At 39.8% G+C, this 22,067-nt stretch overlaps 1 long non-coding RNA gene across 1 annotated transcript; it reads right to left on the bottom strand.

The window, feature by feature from the left end:
* Positions 1 to 212: 212 nt before the first annotated feature.
* Positions 213 to 20,240, bottom strand: LOC134760959 (uncharacterized). The gene is made up of 3 exons (XR_010139080.1): positions 18,504 to 20,240; positions 16,712 to 16,815; positions 213 to 1,349 (listed from the first exon to the last, which is right to left on the bottom strand). It is a non-coding gene; the product is annotated as an uncharacterized LOC134760959 (long non-coding RNA).
* Between the last annotated feature and the right edge of the window lie 1,827 nt (positions 20,241 to 22,067).

The following is a 22,067-nucleotide window of genomic DNA, read 5'->3' as shown; positions in this document are numbered from 1 at the left end:
TGCATTTTCCAAATGTGTGGAAAACAGGGCCTCAAATCTACAACCATGTTACCCCAGCCTAGCTCTGGCTTGCAGTCACATTTTAAATTTCCAGTTCTTTCCTGACACTCACCAACATTAACTAAATTGTGTAACTCACAACATTATCAACTGTTCTTTATTGTACATTTTAGACACACTAGTTTAATTCTTCATTTTTTCAAAAAGCAGTCTATGACACTTAAAAAAATATTTTTCAATTGTAGACATTTTACAGGAGACGGAAGCAGATAATAATCCCCTGATGCTCCACAGTGAAAGAAAAAAAAAAAGAAAAAGAAAAAAAAAAGAAAAAGAAAAAAAAAGAAAACCTTTGTGCCCCTTTCTTTAATCTTACCTTGGCACAGACACCCCATCAGAATGTCTTTGGGTTCAGGTTTCATTTCGGAAACTTCACAGTGCAATACATCCTCAGCCATCTTGTTATTTTTTGGTTTTGAGTTTCAAAACTGTTTGAGGATTCCCCAAGATGCCAACAGTGGCCATGACTCTTGAGGTGTCTAGTAAATAGCATCCCTTGTGTCATCTCCTCTCAGGGAACAGCCCAAGGTATGGGAATGCAGTCTCTCTGTGGAGTGGTTGGATGTACTGTACCTGGAAGGAATCTCCAGGTCTACCCTTGTGCTAAAAGCAAACCCCTTAGGACATTAAGATTTTCTTACCCCAACGCTTAGTTTCCATTCCTTAGAGACACATTGCAGTCCAGGCAACTGAATGCTGATACTGAGGAGAAAATATTCTCAGATTGGTGAAGGGAGAGAAAATATTTCAAAAGACAAAGAAACCCAACCCAGTGAGGCAGTGCAAAAACCCGCAAAGTAAAATGCCCCTCACAGACACAGTGGAGCACAGCGTAGCGGCTCCTGGTGGGACGCTCATGACCCACTTCACTGAACCAGATGGGAGCAGGGAAAATATCCCAAGTCATAGAATGGCTTGACTTGACCCTTGGGTCAGATATGTCTGTGTTTCAATTGGCATTGTCACCTTCTAATTTTGTCACTTTGAAAATATTATTGTATTTATTTTCACTTCACTTTTTCATTAACTGTAAATTATGTTTTGTCAGTGGAGCTTCAAAGGTATGAAAATATTTATAAAAACATTAAGTTGGTGGATTTTGAATACAATTAAGTAGTAATATATTTCATTTGCTAAAAATTATTACTTACCGATTTCTTCAGCAGAATGAGTGTAGCACATTTCCCAGGTCTGTTTTTTATTTGTTTGAGAGGTGATTTCAAGCAGAATCTCACAGCTTACTGTTGGAAATGCTACCGGGTGTAAAGACAGGGATAGTCTCTCTTCCACTACAGTGGTAGGAAATGAATACATATCCACAAGCAAGTGAGGTAGATTAATTGTCAAATTACATAAATTTATCCCATCAGTTATTGTTTTTTTCAAAACAGAGAACTTGTGCAAGTGAATATCTCTGTTCCATATGCTGCCATCTTGGTGTCTGAGGGTGATGCTAAGTTTTAGGAGCTGAGACTTCACACCCCCTGGAAGTGTTCACATATGATTAATTGTTTATCCAAATGATTTGTTATGAACATAATTAAATTACGTGTTTATTTTCTGAAAGAGATAGACACTTTGGCTTTTCTTGATGAGTTATAAGATGTAAGCCCCTTATAATGTTCTTTTATATTTTATTTTATTTTTTACATGTAGTTTCACTCTTGTTGCCCAGGCTGGAGTGCAATGGCACGACCTCGGCTCACTGCAACCTCCACTTCCCGGGTTCAAGCGATTCTCCTGCCTCGGCCTCACGAGTAGCTGGGATTACAGGCATACACCACCACACCCGGCTAATTTTGTATTTTTAGTAGAGACGGGGTTTCCTCATGTTATTCAGGCTGGTCTCAAACTCCTGACCTCATGTCATTGGCCCGCCTCGGCCTCCCAAAATGCAGGGATTACAGGCATGAGTCACCATGCCCGGCCATAATTTCCTCTCATTTATACCTTAGATTTGAATAATTTTTGCTGGATTCTTCAAACATGAAGTATTTTTCAAATTGAAAACTAACTGAATGACTCTAACTGGTAAGTAGAGGTCTTAGACCATTGACTAAAAGCTAAGGCCCACCTTGATCCAGCAAAAGGGGACCACTTAAGGCCCAGTTGATTATTCCTGGGTGTCTGCCCTGCAGGTGTCCAAGCCTGCTCACACCAACCATGGAAGGAGCCTTTGTCACTGCCAGAAGATATAGAGCCTTGGTAAGCTGGAAGTTCACAGGCAGATGCAGTTGAGATTGAGATAGAAGAAATGTTGGGAGATTCTTTCTAGAATGGAATTGTTATTGTCCTAAGACTGTTTCTAGACTTGGCCTAAGAAGATACCTAAGAAGCATTGCAACAAAGAAAAACTACAAATGATTAGATCTTTGAGGATCTCAAAGGTTAGGTGGAAAAGGGCTTTATTTCATAGGGAGGAGAAAACAAGTTTACAAAGAAGGTAGGAAGGGAAGCACAGGATGGACGGTAGCAAAATCTGATCCCAGATAAGGTAATGTTTCACCTTGAAGTCAGCCTGTTCTTAGGAAGGGTATGTATAAATAAGGGTTGTAGGTTTGCTGAGGCTGTGGGTGAGTCAAAGTTCATGGGCTGGTTGGAAGAAGAGAAACAAGCAAAATTTTTGTAACGAGTACTTTGTTTTGACCACTGAAGACTAAATTACTGAATGATTGTTCATATTTAAAAATAGGAATTTGCAATCTGTGTCCATCTTCATGAGAGTTTAAAAAAAACAGCGGGGAGCATCCCCAAAGTCATAATGGGAAGCACGTTTCTGTTCACTAAGCTCTTCTTTGAGAAGACAAAGAATGGGGGAATTTCTTTGAATATAGCTATTTCCAGGATTACCTTCACACACAACTGTTCCTTGCCCTAGACATCTCTTCCATTTGGCTGTTTCTGAGTTATATTTTTATAATAAAGTGGTAAATATAATTATAGTTATTTGTTGATTTTTTAAGTAATTCTGTCAAATTATTTATCTTGAAAAGGGGTTTATGGGAGTCTCAGATTTATAGGAGGTAGCTCAGAAATATAGATGGGCTTCCGGGACATGTGACTGTCCTCTGCAGTGAGAGCAGTGATGTGAGACTGAGCCCTGAATTTGTGGGGTCTGTGTGAACTCTAACTTGTGTCAGAATTAAATTTTGGGGCAACAAATGGGTGTTGGAGAATCAGTGGGTTTTCAGGGAACTTTACACCTTCAGGATCAAAAGTGTTGTAAGAAGAAAGACAATGTGGGGGCCTCTGCTGGAGAGAGACTCCAGGTGTCTCGGGGAAGGTAGGCTCTGCTCTGCACACAGCCTGCTACACCATGCACTGCCCTGTGGTTAAAGGCATCCTCCCAGGGTGAGAAGGACCAAGGACTTTGAGGGAAGAATTTCTGAGAACAAATGCCCTCTGCCCTCCTGCCAACCTGAGGCCACCACATGTTTTTCACCCACCGAACATACGCACTACGTGTTGATGTGGTCAAGCCCCTCCCAGGACAGGTCTTCGGCATCAAGATTGTTACCACGCTACCTTTCCTCATAGACTTTCCCACCAAAAACCCACACACGTGCCTACAAGACCCCTGGCATATGCTCTACCTCAGACACCGTATCTGCAGTGGCAACCTGGTTTTTTCACCATCCCAGGTCTCTGTGCCACCTGATCACAATCTCACCTTCCTGCATGAACATAGAAATAAGTCAGAACAAAGTTTCACCTGGGTCAGTATCTGTACCATGAACCAGTCCTTCCACCAACCCTGTACTGTCTCCCAATTGTGGGTTCTTAATAGCACTTTCCCCTCTTTTACCTTCTAGTTCACCTCAAACCTTTTTTTTATATGCACAGAGTGTGCCCAAGGCCACCCTTCAGTTGCCTGAATCCAGCACGTACTAAAATTCAGATGTCCAATAGTTCAAGACCATGGACCTAGACCAACTTTCTGCAGAAGGAAATACAAGTTAGAAATGAGAGGCTCTATTCTCCCATTTGAAAATAAAAACAATATAGTTTTTCCTTTTCCCTTTTCTTAAACAATGTAATTTAGAAAACTTTTATTATTAATTTTTTGAGACAGAATCTTACTCTTTTACTTAGTCTAAAGTGCAATGGCATAATCATAGCTCACTATAACCTTAAACTTTTGGGTTTGAGCAGTCCTCCTGCGTCAACCTCTTAATTACCTAGGACTATAGGCATGCACCACCATGCCTGGCTAACTTTATTTATTTTTGTTTTTTTTTTCAAGACAGTGTCTTGCTCTGTGGGCCAGGCTAGAGTGTAGTGGCATGATCTTAGCTCAATGCAACTTCCGCCTCCCGGGTTCAAGCAATTCTCCTGCCTCAACCTTTTGAGTAGCTGGGATTACAGGTGCAAACCACCATGCCTGGTTTACTTTTTATTGTTATTATTTTTAGGAGAGAAAAGGTTTCACCATTTTGGCCAGGCTGGTCTCTAACCCCTGACCTCATTATCCACCTGCCTCCGACTCCCAAAGTGCTGGGATTACAAACGTGAGCCAACATGCCCAGCCATATTTATTTTATTTTATTTTTTTATGGTGACAGAATTTCACCATGTTGCCTGCACTGGACTCAAATATTTGGCTTCAAGAGATCCTCCTGCCTTGGCCTCCCCAAGTGTTGGGATTACAGGCATGAACCACCTTGTCTGGCCTGGTAAACTTTTATATGTACCTTTTTTTCTCTGCTTTTTGAAATATAAGCAAATCATTTTAACAGCTAAATAAGCCTTTTGCCATTCTTCGTGACACAGAATTGTCTTTATCTAAGACCTGGAAACTATTGTTTTATTTTTTAATTTGGCAAAGATTTATCTATTTTTTTATTTTCTGTCTTTTGAAGTAGGCACAGCTCAGTACAGTGGCTCATGTTTTTAATCTCAGTGCTTTGGGAGGCTGAGATGAGGGAATTGCTTGGGCCAAGGAGTGTGAGACCAGCCTGGGCAGCATAATGAGATTCCTTCTTTATAAATAATTAAAATAAACTAGCAGGCCATGGTGGCACAGGAGGCTCAGGTGAGAGAATCACTACAGCCTAAGAGTTGGAGGCTTCAATGAGCCATGATCACACCACTCTACCACTATGCTCCAGCTTGGGCGACAGAGGGAGACCTTGTCTCTAAATAAATAAGTATATTAAAAAATTTGTTTTTCCATACATAAAAATAAATAAGTAAACAGATAAATAAAATAGACATGGATTTGCTTAGAATAAAGCTAACTATAAGATAACAGAAAAGTGAGCACCAAAGATGGGCTTCACCCTAGCAAATGATTCCAGCCTATTAGGACACTCACAGACTATTCCCTGCAGCATGACGGACATGAAAGTAGAATGTCATCATGTCAGGCTGCACCAGCATCGGAAGACTAAACGCTGTGGGGAAGAACCTCCCTTATAGAATATTATCAAAAGGTGAGAGCCCAGCTCCTGCCCTGATGGGCTACAGACATGAGTTCTTGAGATAATACATTGCAGAAACATGCATAGAGTAGTTTAACCTTTGTTGTGTGTAACACTTTCTCCATTTTCCTGCGAAATCCTCCCTAGTAATACTGTTAGCTTTTAAGTTTTGAGAGTCTGGTAGGACTGAAGCTGCATTCTGCAGGAGATACCTGGGGCAGGAAACTAACACAAACTGCAGCCACAGGCGTAAATACTCATGGCCTAATGTAAAATGAAAACAACACAAAAGTCTTTACTGTTATTCACACAAGTGTGTGAACAGAAACTTTCCACATAACCAATTGCCACTGAGACTGATGAAGGCCAGATTCCACTGAAACAAGACTATGAGTTACTCATGGGAAGGCCATAGGACAAAGCCCAGAAATTTTTCATATTTGAGTCTGGGTCCTGGGTCTGTCCCGGTCTTCTCGGGTTTCTGTCTGTAGAGACTCCTATGTGGCTTCTCTCAGCACAGCCCGGTGCTGGCTGTGGTTGTTGGTTTAGTGCACCTGATCTTTTTCCAAAGAGAGGGAGGAGTTGGTCACATCAAACAGCTCCTCATCAATCTGAATGCATCTTTGTAAAAAGTGCCTAGAAACAACGCAAAGAAAAGTCAGTGGTCTGCCTTGTTTTCACCGTATGTGACACCTCCATTAGAAATTCTGCTTTTCTCTACACTCCAGCCAGGGTGACAGAAGGAGAATTCATCAAAAGAAAGAGTGAGAGAGAGAAGGAAAGAAAGAAAGAGAAAGAAAGAAAGAAAGAGAAAGAAAGAAAGAAGAAAGAAAGAAAGAGAAAGAAAGAAAGAAAAAGAGAAGAGAAGAAAGGAGAAAAGAAAAGGAAAGAAAAGAAAAGGAAAGAAAAAAGAAAAGGAAAGAAAAGAAAAGAAAAGAAAAGAAATTCTGCTCTTCAGATTAGGCACTTAAGGAGAATCTGTATAAATCTCCATCAAGGAAGGAAACCAGAGGACAAGTTAAAGTCTTGGAATTCACATCTGAGTACACAGACTCGTTCTCCAACGCTCTTCTATTTATTCTGCCAGCTATGGCCTGGGTATGAACACGACAGATACACAAGGGTTCCAACACCTGACAATCTGCTTCAGTCCAAGAAGAGTGCGCGCCCTCTTGTTCCCCCTACAGCTCATGGTACCAAGAAGTGGTGTGGGACTGCCCAGATGAGTTGACAAGAGAGGCCTGGTGTGGAGGGGCCTGTCTTGGGCTGCCCTGTCTTATTTGTAGGTGCACCCGGCCAATAGCCAGGGGCATGAGGGATGAAGGCTGACTTGACATCCATGCTATCAGATAAGACTTTTACCTTGAGCCTTTGTAAGGCCAAAACTCAGAAATTTCAGGGCACAGTGAAAGAACATCTCACACTCTTGAGCATCTCTCACCACCAGAGGTGGATACAGAGCTGTCTCAAGAATGGGGATTCCTGGTTTCTTAACTGCTGTTGGGTTCTGTCACCAAGAAAATGTGTTAAACTCTTCAAGATTCCATCTACTGGGACCCTTGTTTCTGTAAGACCTACCCAAAGGCCCCACTGTGCTACTGATGGCTCAGTCTCCTCTTACATGTCAACTCTTTATTTGTCCACAATTAGGCAAACACAACTTCCCCTTAATTCCCTGGAAAGAACTAAATGCAGCCTGGGTTCCAGGATAGAAGACATAGCGGGAAAATAACCTTGTTTACCTTACCATCTCTGGGACCCAATAAAAGTCACTGTGTATTCGAGGCTTCCCCAGCCTCCTAGCATGCACAGTGGGGATGATGCTAACATCTACTTCCTATGCAATGTATTAGGTGTATATAAGATAAGACATAAAAATAATGAGGTGATGTCACCTGTAGATGATGCACCCACGTAGAGATGGAAGCATTAGGAGAATAGGTGGGAGGTAACATGGGCCACAACTCAAACAGGCTTGGGGTCTGGCAGGGTGATCCTGGGAATGTCACTCCTCCACTGGGCCTCACTTTCATTCTGCTCCAGTATGAAGTTGAAATTAAATGTAGATATTGTCCTCTGGTATTCATATGGTTTAGCTGCTTGTCCCCACCCAAACTTCATTGTGTATTATAACCCCCAGGTGTTAAGGGAAAAACCTGAGGGGAGTTGATTGGATTATGGGGACGGGTTTTCCTCGTGCTGTTCTTGTGATAGTGAGTTCCCACGAGATCTGATAGTTTCATAAGCATCTGGTATGTCCCCTGCTCTCACTCACTTCACTTGTCAGCCACTGTAATTGGAAGGTTTCTGAGGTGCCCCCATTGTGTGGAACAGTGAGTCAATTAAACCCTTTTTTATGTTACCCAGTCTCAGGTGCTTCATCATTGCAGTATGAGAATGGACTAATACAGGAATTCAACTTTACAGTGCTTTCTCTTTATATTTAGAATCATATCCATGTGCCTTATCACGCCAATGACAGGGGAAGTCTTCACAAAGTCTCCCAGTACTAGATGGTTAGTGACTCAGTTTTTTATCGAATAAAATGGCCTACTGCCTGACGCCAGTAGTATGGCCCTTCGGGTTTGAGGAAAATATCATCTTGTAGGTTGGCCAACAAGGAGATAGGAGTCCAGCTCAAATTTGTTTTGTGATACTGGCTTTAAGGCAGTGATTAGAAAAGGCCTAAGAAGCGGGTTCTGTAGGGGATTGCTGGAAGGAAAGCAGGAATTTGGAAAGTCATGAGACATACACAGTCATCTCTTCTTGCTTCCTCACAGGTCACATGCAAATTCAGGGAGAGTTAGTATGAAACACACAACGGAAATTTGGGCTCTAACATCTGCAAACTGATTCTTCATGGACTTCTGTTGGCCATATTGGTTCCAACAATTTCAGCCAATGTTTAAAACCTCATAAGCAGATACAATGTTAGTGTTTCAACAAGCCTTTTCCTATCTTTCATTCTGAAGATCCGTTTTTTAAGTCATTTTTTTTAACAGTGTAGGGAGCACAAATTCATCTTCTGTCCAATGAATTACAGAAAAGGATTTCACTTTTGTATTAGTTCAGGATGCTATGTCAAAGAACCATAGATAGGCAGCTTATAGACAACAGGACTTAATTTCTCATACTTCCAGAGGTTCAAATTTGAGATCAGGGTGTCAGCATGGTTGAGCTCTGGTGATGACTCGCTTCTGAATTTCAGGCTGCACACTTCAGGTTTTATCCTCATTTTGTAGAAGGAGGATGAGAGCCCTCTGCAGTTTCTTGTATAAAGCCAGTAATCTCTATATGAAGGTCCCACCCTCAGGGGTTAATTACATCCTACCTCCTTATAGCATTACACCGGGGGTTACAATTTTAACACAAATATAGAAGAAAAATTATTGTAACTCTCAAGTCTTTTTTTCTCTCTTTTTTTTTTTGTATTTGTTTTTGTTTTTGAGACACAGTTTCCCTCTTGTATCCCAGGCTGGAGTGCAGTGGTGCAATCTCGGCTTATTGGAACCTTCTCCTCTCAGGTTCAAGTGATTCTCCTGCCTCAGTCTCCCAAGTAGCTGGGATTACAGGCATGTGCCACCACACCTGGCTCATTTTGTATTTTTAGAAGAGACGGTGGTTTCACCATGTTGTCCAGGCTGGTTTCAAACAGCTGACCTCAGGCGATCCGCCCGTCTCAGCATCCCAAAGTGCTGGGATTACAGGTGTGAGCCACGGCACGCTGTCAAGATTTTTTTAAAGCCCTCATTTTTCTCCTACTGGGTTTTTCCTGTTTGCGCCCTCGATCTTTCTCTCTGTCTCTTTTTGTGTAAACCTTTTTGTCTAATTCTCTGTCTCTATTGTATTCCTCAAACACAGAAAGCAAGCTCCAATGTTATGAGATGCTCCATGTAGAGACCCACATAACAAAGACCTTAGGGGGTGCTCAGACCAGTAGAGAGAAGGAAAGTCAGGCTCTCTGTCCACACTAAACCCTGCCAATTTTCACATGAGTCAGCTTAAAGGCTTATACATTCCCAGTCCAGCTTCAGTTAAGACCACAGCCCCAGTCTCATAAAAGACCTGAAGGCAGAGGTAGCCAGCTGAACTGTGTCCAGATTCTGGTCCACACAAATTATGAGATATTATATGTCGTTGAAAAGTCCCGAGTTTTAGGGCAATGTTGTCAGAAAGGAGCAGATATCTAACCTCATCTCCCAGGTCCTAGGATTCCCCATTCCTCTGCTTATATCTTCCTCAGGCTGTCTGCAGCCAAACTAGTTCCTTTGTAACCTCTGTCAAACTCACACCTATGAGTCTCTTCACTAAGGGTGGCTTCTCCCTGACACATGCTTGTGCAGATGCCTTCCTGTTGTCATCCTCATCATGGATTAAAAGTCACCCCAGTGAGGCCTGAGGTCCTCCCATGCAATAATTTTCCAGCTTTTCTTCTCAACAATCTACTTTATATTATAGCCCTTGCTCTTTTCTTTCACATATACTTGCTTTAGTGCTTTTGTCCAGCTGTCCTCAGACTGTTTGGTCCTGGGTTGGGGGTGCAGGCATGATGTAATAATTTTCTGTACCACATGTTGGACCGGTTATCTGGCAAAGGGTGAGTGCAAGGGAAAACAGACTGGCTGTGCTTATATGGGGGATCTCTAATATCTCTTCCTCTTTTCACCACATGATAATGTGGAGATCACTCATAACAACATGAGGTGTGTGACTCTTACTTGTTCCAGCTGCTCCAGCAAAGCTCAGTGGGCACCAGAAACAGCAGGCTGTAACCACCTCCAGGCCATCACTAACACTACAGCCCCATGAAGGAGCACTACGGAACAAATCAGGTACATTGACTTTTCTGTCCTCAAGACACTGGTTCTTCAAGGTCCTAGGGGATAAAGTAGCAGGATCTGAAGGTCCCAAGTATAATGAGTGACCTAGGAATCCCCTTTTGCCCTCTCTTTGCCTCCACCTTTTCGGTTGTGCTATTTACTCATGAAGTATCCTCCCCTTATCCAGTGAAATCATTTTCTACCACTTTCAAATGAGGACCTTAAGAATCCAACAGTAGCTGGGAATTTCGTGGACTTCAGCCTCGGAGTCCAATGCTCTGGCACATTTAACTCTGTCTCATCTTCATCTACCCAAGAAGCCTCTCAAGTGGCCATGCGTCTGATTTGAAGGACCTGCTGAGAGTGGATGCATTTTTGCAGTCTCAGAGCAAGAATGCAGGCAGGCAGACACTTAAGAGTATGTGAAATCATCGAGGTCACCCACTTCAGGCTCTCCTTTTTATGAGGAAGAAAACAGGTTTTCCTGTAGGCATTGTCTACATTAGGCGAGGTGGAGCATAGCTCATTTTACTTCCAGGTGCCCTCAGAGCTGGATGCAGAACCCCAGTCCTGTCATCTTGAAACTGACATGGAGAGGTCCCCATGTGAAAAGAACCCTGGATCTGCTCATTTTCTTTGCCCTTGAATGTGTAGCTACAGACTCTAATTTCCAAAACAAACCTGATAGGTGGGACGGAGCCAAGGCCTAGGAAGCTGGAGCCCTCCCTAATGCTCTGGAGCCTGCCTACCTCCCGAGATCTGGACAAGTCCCTGCCCCTTTTGGGACCTCAATTTCCCAACTGTAATGAGAAATTAAATGTAAAACTGCATAAGCATATGCTCTGTGAGAATTTGGTGTCAGAGTCCTCAATACTGGATGATATATTGGGATGGGGTGGGTTTGGGCCCCATGGGTTCTCAGGCCTCCTGTCATACCCAGTGCAGTAGGTGTAGAGCTCTGGACAGCCAGGTCTTCTTTCCTGAGCCAGCTGATTACAATACAATGGACCAAGGGCTCTCATCTTAAATATGGTTTCACAGGATAACCCACATTCAGCCACCACCTGCTCTGTGCTTCCTATATTTTGGGGAGTTGATGAAAACCCCCAGAATACTGAGGGAGCCCTAGAAACTAGACTTGTGGGCTTGGAGAAAAGAAAAAAAACGCTTTTCTGTTTCTCCCATACTGTAGAATCTTTTGTGAAATATTTAATTTTGATTATATCTGACCTTGATAATATGTTCATGGTTAAACAGCTGCTTAAATTTATTTTTTCTGTGAAGTGTGGTATAATGTATTTGCCATGTTTTAAATGAACTTCTTAAAGCTCTCTTCAGAGTGGAAATATGAGCATCTTTGTGATATAAACTGCACAAATTTGTTGCCAGTTTGTTATTTTTGTTTTTGTTAAAATGTTTTGTTTTATTCTGGTTTGGATGTCTTTTGGGGTTTTGTTTTGTGGCTATTTATTAGTACAGTGTAATTTCTCCTCTAATTGACTGACAGGTTTGTACATTCTCAATAAAATATTTTGGTAAAATCTTTGTAAATACTGTGTAGTCAATTTTACATTACAGAAACACAAAACAGTCAAGACTATTATGATGAAAAAGAAAGACTGAGGGCTTAAAAATAAAATATGACACAGCTAAAGTAGTGTGTAAAGGGAAACTTATAGCACTAAATGCCCACAAGAGAAAGCAGACAAGGTCTAAAATAGACACCATAACATCACAATTAAAAATACTAGGGAAACAAGAGCAAACAAATTCAAAAGATAGCAGAAGACAAGATTTAAGATCAGAGCAGAACTGAAGGAGATAGAGACACAAAAAGCCCATCAAAAAAATCAATGAATCCAGGAGCTGGTTTTTTGAAAAGATCAAGAAAATAAATAAACTTCTAGCCAGACTAATAAGGAAGAAGAGAATAATCAAATACATGATAAAGGGGATATAACCATTGATCTCACAGAAATAAAAAGTATCATTAAAGAATATTATAAATACCTCTTTGCAAATTAACTAGAAAATCTAGACGAAATGGATAAATTCCTGGACACATATACCCTCTGAAGTCCAAACCAGTAAGAAGTCGAATCCCTGAATAGGCCAATAACAAGTTCTAAATTTGAGACAGTAATTACTAGCCTACCAACCAAAAGAAGTCCAGGACCAGACGGATTCACACCCGAATTCCACAAAAGGTACAAGGAGGAGCTGGTACCATTCCTTCTGAAACTATTTCAAACAATAGAAAAAGGGGTACTCCTCCCTCACTCATTTTATGTGGCCAGCATCATCCTGAAACCAAAACCTGGCAAAGGCGCAACAAAAAAAGAAAATTTCAGGCCCGTATCCCTAATGAACACCGACGCGAAAATCCTCAATAAAATACTGACAAACCGAATCCAGCAGCACATCAAAAAGGTTATCCACCACTATCTAGTCAGCTTAATCTCTGGGATGCAAAGCTGATTCAACATATGCAAATCAATAAATGTAATCCATTACATAAACAGAACAAATGACAAAAACCTCATGATTATCGCAATAGATGCAAAAAAGACCTTCAATAAAATTCCACACCTCGTCATGGTAAAAACTCTCAATGAATTATGTATTGATGGAACGTATCTCAACATAATAAGAGTTATTCATGACAAATGCAGAGCCAATATCATACTGAATGGGCAAAAACTGGAAGCATTCCCTTTGAAAACCTGCACAAGGCAAGAACACCTGCTCTCCCCACTCCTATTCAATATAGTACTGAAACTTCTGGCAAGCAGCCAAAGAAAGAAAGAAATAAAGCATATTCAAATAGGAAGTCAAATTGTCTCTGTTTGCAGATGACAGGATTGTATATCTAGAAAACCCCATCATCTCAGCCCAAAATCTCCTTAAACTGATAAGCAACTTCAGCAAAGTCTCAGGATACAAAATCAATGTTCAAAAATCACAAGCATTCCTATACGCAATAATAGGCAAACAGAGAGCCAAATCATGTGTGAACTCTCATTCGCAGTTGCTACAAAGGGAATAAAATACCTAGGAATCCAACTTAAAAGGGATGTAACGGACTTCTTCAAGGAGAACTACAAACCACTGCTCAAGGAAATGAAAGAGGACACAAACAAATGGAAAACAATCCGTGCTCATGGATAGGAAGAATCAATATTGTGAAAATGGCCATATTGCACAAAGAAATTTATAAATTCAGTGCTATCCCCATCAAGCTGCTGTTGACTTTCTTTACAGAATTAGAAAAAAAAAACTACTTTAAATTTCATATGGAATCAAAAAAGATCCTGCGAAGACAAGACAACCCTAAGTAAAAAGAACAAAGTTGGAGGCATCATGCTAGCTGTCTTCAAACTATACTAAAAGGCCACAGTAGCCAAGACAGGATGGTACTAGTGACAAAACACAGGATCTTACTCTATCTCCTGGGACAGAGTGCAGTGGTGCAATCACAGCTCACTGTATCCTCAAATTTCTGAAGTCAAGCAGTCATGCCACCTATGTATCCTGAGTAAATATGACCACAGTTGTGCACACAACCACTCCTGTATAGTTTCTTTAAAAAAAACTTGTACAAACAGAATGTTGCTATATTGCCTCGGCTTGTCTCAAACTCGTGGTCTCAAGCAATCCTACTGCCTCAGTCTGAAAGTGCTGGCATGAGCCACCATACCTGGAATTTTTTCTCTTTTAAGAAAAAAGGACTTTAAATAATTCATAGTAAAATAAAACAAAGAAAAGTATTGCATAACGATAAAGAGTTCTATTCAACAAGAAGTCTTATTTATCCTAAATGTAGATGCACCCAACTTTGGGGAACATAGAGTTATACGACAAGTACTGCTAGACCTACAATAAGACTCAAGTAGACACACAATAATAGTAGGGGAATGCAACTCCCCACTAAGTGTTTGACAGATTATCTAGGCAGAAACTTAACGAAGAAATTCTGGAGTTTGATTTGACACATGATCAATTGAAACTAATAGACATTTAGAGTATACGCCATACATCATCTATGGAAAGTAAATTCTTCTCATCTGCTCACAGAATATAAGCTAGGATTGACCACTTCCTAGCCATAAAGCAATTATCCATACATTTTTTAAAAATTAAAATTATACCAACCATACTGTCAGGCCACAATGGAACAAAGACAAAAATCAATGCCAAGAAAGTCTCACAAAATCACAGAATGATACTGAAATTAAACAACTTGCTCCTGAATGAATTTTGGGTAAACAAGAAAATTGAGGCAGAAAATTAAAAAAATTTTGAAATAGATGAAGAGACACAATATAACAAAATGTCTGGGATGTAGGAAAAGCACTGTTAAGAGGAAAGTTGAGAGTGCTAAATACCTACATCAAGAAGTTAGAAAGATCTCAAACTAACAATTTAAAATCACACTTAGAGAAACTAGAAAACTAAAATCAAACTAACCCCAAAGCTAGCAGAACGGGAAAAATATTCACAAACTATGAACCTGACAAAATCTAATACTCAGAACCTATAAGAAACTTAAAGAATTCACAAGCAAAAAATTACCCCATAAAAAAGTGGGCAATAACAGACACTGTTCAAAAGAATACATACAAGTGGCCAAATAACATGAAAAATGCTCATCATCACTAACCATCAAGGAAATGTAAATAAAAACCACAATACGACACCATCGTACACCAGTTAGAATGGATTTTGTTCAAACGTAAAATGATAATAGATGTTGAAGAGGTTTTAGAGGGAAAAATATCACTTATACACTGTTTATAGGGATACAAATTAGTTCAGCCACTGTGGAGAGCAGCTTGGAGCCTTTCCAAATAACTGAGAGTTAAACTATGATTCAACCCAGCAATTTCACCGCTGGGTATATACCCAGAAGAGAATAAATTCTTCTACCAAAATAGCACATGCAGTTGTTGGTTCATCACTACACTATCTATAAGAGGAAAGACAAGATTCAACCTAGGTGCCTATTAATGGTAATTTTTTTTTTTTTTTGAGATGAAATCTCACTCTGTTGCCCAGGCTGGAGTGCAGTGGCACGATCACAGCTCTCTACAACCTTCGTCTCCCAGGTTCAAGCAATTCTCCTGCCTCAGCCACCCAAGTAGCTGGGACTAAAGGCGCATGCCACCACGCCCGGCTAACTTTTATATTTTCAGTAGAGACGGGGTTTCATTATGTTGTCCAGGATGATCTCGATCTCCTGACCTCATGATCCACCCACCTCAGCCTCCCAAAGTGCTGGGATTACAGGCGTCAGCCACCGTGTCCAGCCTATTAATGGTAAATTGAATATAAAAAGTGTCACATGTACACCAATACTACTTAGCAAAAAAAAAAAACAAAAAACAAACAAAAAAAAACTTGTACTTTGCAGCAACGTTAATAGAACTAAAGGCCATTATACACAGCAAATGAATGCAGAAATGGAAAACGAAAATACTGCATGTTCTCACTTATAAATGGAAATTAACACCGGGTACAAATGGACATAAAAATAAAAATAATAGACAACTCTTAGAGGGTGGAGAGAGGGAGGAACCAAGAACTGAAAAACTGTATACTTAGTACTATGTTCACTGCCTGGGTGATGGAATTCCTCACATTTCAAACCTCAGCATTATAAAAAATACCCATGTAAAAAACCTGTGTAGGTACCTCCTAAATCTAAAATAAATTTGAAATTCTAAAAAGAGGTCTTACTCTCTCACCCAGACAGGAATACAATACCATGATTATAGCTCAATGCAGTCTCATATTCCTGGGGAACTCAAGCAATAGTCTTACATCAGCCTTCAACTTTCTGAGACTACAGGAACATTCCGCCATGCATGACTAATCTGTAGAAATATTTTTTACATACAGCTTCTCACAATATTGCCCAGGGTGGTCTCAAACTCCTGGCCTTAAGTAATTGATATTGTTTGGCTCTGTGTCCCCGACCAAATCTCACCTTGAATTGTAATAATCCCCACATGTCCTGGGAGGGACCCAGTAGGAGGTAATTGAATCATGGGGGTGGGATTTTCCCGTGCTGTTCTTTCAATAATGGTGAGACCTACCTAACCATGTGAAACTGGAGACCATTAAACCTTTTTTCATGATAAATTACCTAGTCTTGTTTTTGTCCTTATTAGCAGCATGAGAATGGTTTAATACAGTAGTCCTCTTGCCTTAGCTTTCAAAGTAGCTGGAATTACATGCACATGTCACTGTACCTGGCTAAAACACCTAGCTTAAAGATGCTCAGTCAGCTAAAGAAGAACATAGAAAACTAAACAGAAAAATAAAACAATGCATGAAGATAATGAGATTACCAACGAAGTGATTAAAAGTACAAAATAGAAACATAAATTGTAGAGCTGAAAAGTAAAATACCTGAATTTAGAGATTCACTAGAAGGTCCAGCAACAGGTTTGATCTAGCAGGAAAAAATCCATCATGCTTGATAAGAAGTCATTTGAAATTATAGGCTGTGGAGGCTAAAAATAATTTTAAAAATTAAGAGAGCCTAAGGGACTTATGGGATACCATTAAAATGGCCAATATACTTATAATGGGAATTCTAAAATAAAAAGAGAGAAAAGAGACTTTAAAATCTCAAAATAAATACACTTATAATCTAATTTAAAAAATGCAAAAGATCTTAACAGACGTTTGTCAAAAAAAGATACAAAAATGGCTAACTGGAACATAAAAATATGTTCTACATTACTAATCACCAAGGAAATGCAAATCCAAACCGCAATGAGGTACCACCTCACTCCCATTAGAATGGCTATAATAAAAATAAATAAATAAATAAAAAGTACTAATGAGTATATAAAAACTAGTGAATGTATGCATTGTTGGTGGAATTGTAAATTAGTATGGCCATTATAGAAAATAGTATGGAGGTTTCAGAAAGAAATTGAAAATAAATCTATTATATGATCCAGCAATTTTACTCCTGGCTGTATATCCAAAAGAAAGGCTATCACTGTGTCGAAAAGGTATTTGCATGCTCATGTTAATTACAGAACTATTCATAATAGCTTACATATGGAATCAATTCAAATGTACAGCAACAGATAAATGGATAAGAAAAATGTAATTTATATACACAGTGAAATCCTATTCAGCCATAAGAAGGGATAAAATTCTGTCAGTTAATAGAGCATGGATGAACCTTGAGCATAGCATGTTAAGTAAAATAAGCCACAGAGAGAAACACAAGTGCTTTATGATCTTATTATCTCACTCATTTGTGTAACCTGAAAAAAAGGGTTGATATAAGCAAACAGTACAACGCGGGTTGTACTGAATAGGAGGACTGAAATAGGAGGATGGGAAAAGGCTGCTTAACAAGTATTGTGTTACAATTAGACAGGAGAAACAAGGTTTTGTTTTTTATTACACAGTAGAATAATAATAATTAATGAAAAGGTATCGCATATTACAAAATAGCTGAAAGGGACCAGTTGTGGCACATTCCTGCAATCCATACATTTTGGGAGACTGAGGTGGGACAATCACTTGAACACAGAAGTTCAAGATGAGCCTGGACAACATAGTGTGACCCTGTCTCTATGAAAAATTAAAACATTATCCAGGCATGGTGGCAGGTTCCTGTGGTCTCAGCTAATTGGGAAGCTGAGGTTAGAAGATTGTTTGAGGTTACTGTGAGCTAGGATTGCACCACTGCACTCCAGTCTGGGTGTTAGAGCAATATCCTGTCCCTAAAAAAAGTTAATACATAAAGATAAAATGAAATAGCTAGAGAAGAAGCTTTTGAATGTTCTCACCACAAAAATAACACAAGCATGAGGCAATAAATATACTAAGTACTCTGATTTTTATTGGTATACAACATATATACATAATTGTTTCCCCAAAATATGTACTATTACATGTGTCAATTTTAAGAAATGAAGACTATAATGTAAAACCTATAGCTGTAAAATTCCTAGCACAATACAGAAGGGTGAAGCTTCATGACAATTGGTCTTGGCAATAATTTGGGGGATGTAACATCAACGGATCAGACAACAAAAGCAAGGGAATACACATGGTACTAAATCAGTGTGAGAAAAATATCCCAAACAGGCAAAGCAGAACATGGAATAGATATATGCACAATTATGTACATTGTAGTATTACTCACAAACATACTACCTGGAAGCAAATGTACCTTTAAGGATGAGTAGATTCAACAAACAAGGCACGTATATTCACTGGGATAGCATTCAGCCTTAAAAATAAGGAAATCTTGAAAAGTACTACAATAAGGACAAATCTTGAAAACATTTGGTAAAGTAAAACAAGACAGTCAAAAAGGAAAACCGTATAATTACACTTATATAAAATATTTAGTCAGTCAAACTCATAGAAACTAAGTGTTGTAGTCTCAGCAGTGCACCAAGATGTAACAGTATCTCTAGTCTGAGATCACACCCAGAGTTCTTTTTTCTACCTCTAAGGAGATTAAGGAGCGTGAACACAAAGGTGAGGTTGGAGTGAAAGTTTGATAAGCAAGAGAAAAAAGCTCTTTGCCAGCAGAGATAGGCGTCTGAACGGGGTGCCCTCTATGAGGCTGGGGTCCAGGGTTTTTATGGACTTGGAAGGGAAGGGAAGGGAATGTGCCTAGTTCACAGGCTGTCTTGAAAAACGTGTGGCTCAGCTTGGTCCATGACTTTGGCCCGGTACTAATCAGGAGTTGAAGGGATGATTCACAGATGCTACTTAGCTTGGCCCAGGACTTATCAGAAGATAAGGTGAAAGATTGGCCAAGCAGCTTGGCCCGGGAGCAATTAGGGGCTGAAGTAATTATTCGTAGAGATCAGACTTACAGTTCAAATAAAGGAGAGTATCGACGGGAATGCACATGAGAACACTGTGCTTATTTCCTGGGAGCCCACTGACTGTACAAAGGGCAAAGGCGTTTCTTTTTTTCTTTTTCTGTTCTTTCTTTCATTTTTTTTTTCTTTTTGAGACTTACTTTCTTCTTCTTATTTATTTATTTATTTATTTATTTATTTTGAGATGTAGTTTTGCTCTTGTTGCCCAGGCTGGAGTGCAATGGTGCGATCTCGGCTCACAGCAACTTCCGCCATCTGGGTTCAAGAGATTCTCCTGCCTCAGCTTCCCAAGTAGCTGGGATTACAGGCATGCGACAGCATGCCCGGCTAATTTTGTATTCTTAGTAGAGACGGAGTTTCTCCATGTTGGTCACGCTGGTCTCGAACTCCCGACCTCAGGTGATCCGCCCGCCTCTGCCTCCCAAATTGCTGGGATTACAGGCATGAGCCAACGTGCCTGGACAAACAAAGGCATTTCTATGCCAGTTCGGTCTTGTTCCCTTAACTAAGTGGGCTGGAGGTTTCTACAAGTTTCTATCCAAATGGGCCAGAGGTTTTTCTATCTGTGCAGCCATGGGCAGGTCTCCATGCACAACACCAAGTGCTAGTTCCCTTCTTGGTGTCTGCAGCTTGATTTTTTCCAGGATTCATTTTATATTATGCAGGGATGAGACACTGACCCAAGGTCCAGGGACTTTCCAGGGACCCTTCTGTTGCTACCTACATAAAGCAAGCTAACTAATTTCTTTCACAAGTAATGAGTATTCACTTTTACTTTTGTAAGACAAAAATTATCTAAAACCTACTGCAAAACAATAGAACTATACTTACCACTTCTAAACCATATACTTAAAATGTTAGAAAGTGACAATGGCATGATTTTAACGACAATTAGAAACTTAAGACTACCTAAAAGGCACAGTTACAAAATCTTCAAACATCCCCTTCAAATAATAAAGGGTTCTTCCCACATAATTGTTTAGATTTAACTACAAGTTGATTGTGAATTTACGATTATTTTTCCCAGACTACTCACCAAGATAGAATGAAATAATCACTAGAAACCAAGAAAAGAGGGAAATTTATAGCAGTAATGTCCACATCAGAAAGCTAGAAAGGGCCGGGCATGGTACCTCATGCCTGTAATTCCAGCACTTTGGGAGGCTGGGGCAGACAGATCACTCGAGGCCAGCTGTTCAAGACCTGCCTGGCCAACACAGCAAAACCCCATCTCTGCAAAAAAATACAAAAATTAACTGAGTGTGATGATGCACATCTCTAATCCCAGCTACTCAGGAGGCTGAGACAGCAGAAATGACTTAAAACTGAGAAGTGGAGGTTGCAGTGAGCCGAGATCATGCCACTGTACTCCAGCCTGGGCAACAGAGTGAGACTCTCCCACAAGAAAAAAAAAAAAAAAATTCCTAGAAAGATCTAAAGTTAACAGACTAACATCTTGATTAAAAGAACAAGAAGACCAAGTGAAAAAGAAACTGAAAGCTAGCAGAAAACAAGAAATAACCAAGATGAGAATAGAGCTGAAGGAGATAGAGACACTGAAAACTCTTCCAAAAAAAAATAAACTCAACCAATCCAGGAGCTGTTTTTATGAAAACAATTTATAAACTAGATGGAACACTAGCTAGACAAATAAGAAAAGAAAGAACCAAACACAATGAGAAATAACAAGGCAGACATCATCACTGATCCCATGGAATTAAGAACAACCAAAAGAGAATACTGTAAACACCTCTATGCACATAAACCAGAAAATCTAGAAGAAATGGACAATTTATTGCCAAAAAAACCCTCCACAAGACTGAACCCTGAATAGATCAATAATGTGTTCTGAAATTGAGGCAGTAAAAACTAGCCTACCAAGCAAGCTGAATTTGACCAGAGGTACAAAGAGGACATGGTACCTTTTCTCCTAAAACTACCAAAAAAAAATTGAAGACAAAGACGTTCTCTCTAACTCATTCTATTAGACCAGCATCATCATGATACCAAATCCTAATATAGATACAACATCAACAACAACAAAACATCATGCTAACGGCTTTGATGAACACTGTGCAAAAATTCTCAATAAAATACTTGCAAACCAAATCCAGCAGCACGTTAAAAAGTGCATCCAACACAATGGAATTGGCTTTGTCCCCAGGATGCAAGGTTGATTCAACATATGCAAATCAATAAATGTGACACGTCACATAAAGAGAACTAAATAGAAAAACCACATGATTATCTCAATAGATGCAGAAAAATTATGCAATAAAATTCAACATTCCTTCACGTTTAAAATTCTCAATAAACTAGGAACTGAAGAAACATACCTCAAAATAATAAGCGCCATATACAACAAACCCACAGACAATATCATACTGAATGTGCAAAAGCTGGAAACATTCCCCCTGAAAACTGGCACAAGAAAAGTATGTCTTCTCTCACCACTCTCATTCGACACAGTATCGGAAACCTTGGCCAGGAAAATCAGGACAGAGGAAGAAATAAAGAGTATTCTAATAGAAAGAGAGGAAGTCAAATTATCTTTGTTTGCAGATGACCTGATCATATATCTAGAAAGCCTCATCTTCTTAGCCCCAAAGCTTCTTAAGGTGATAAGCAACAGTAGCAAAATCTCAGGATATAAAATCAATGTGCAAAAGTAGCTAGCATTCCCATACACAAACAACAGGCAAGAAGGGAGACAAATAATGAATGAACTTTCATTCACGTTTGCTACAAAGAGAAAAAAATACCGAGGAATACAGCTAAGAAGGAAAGTGAAGGACTTCTTCAAGGAGAACTACAAACAACTGCTTACAGAAATCAGAGTGGACACAAAACAAATGTAGAAACATTTCATGCTCATGGAGAGGAAGAATAAGTATCAT

The sequence above is a fragment of the Pongo abelii genome, chromosome Y (assembly GCF_028885655.2).
Source record: "Pongo abelii isolate AG06213 chromosome Y, NHGRI_mPonAbe1-v2.0_pri, whole genome shotgun sequence".
In the NCBI taxonomy this organism is placed as follows: domain Eukaryota; kingdom Metazoa; phylum Chordata; class Mammalia; order Primates; family Hominidae; genus Pongo; species Pongo abelii.
This window is presented reverse-complemented; position numbering and strand designations above follow the sequence as displayed.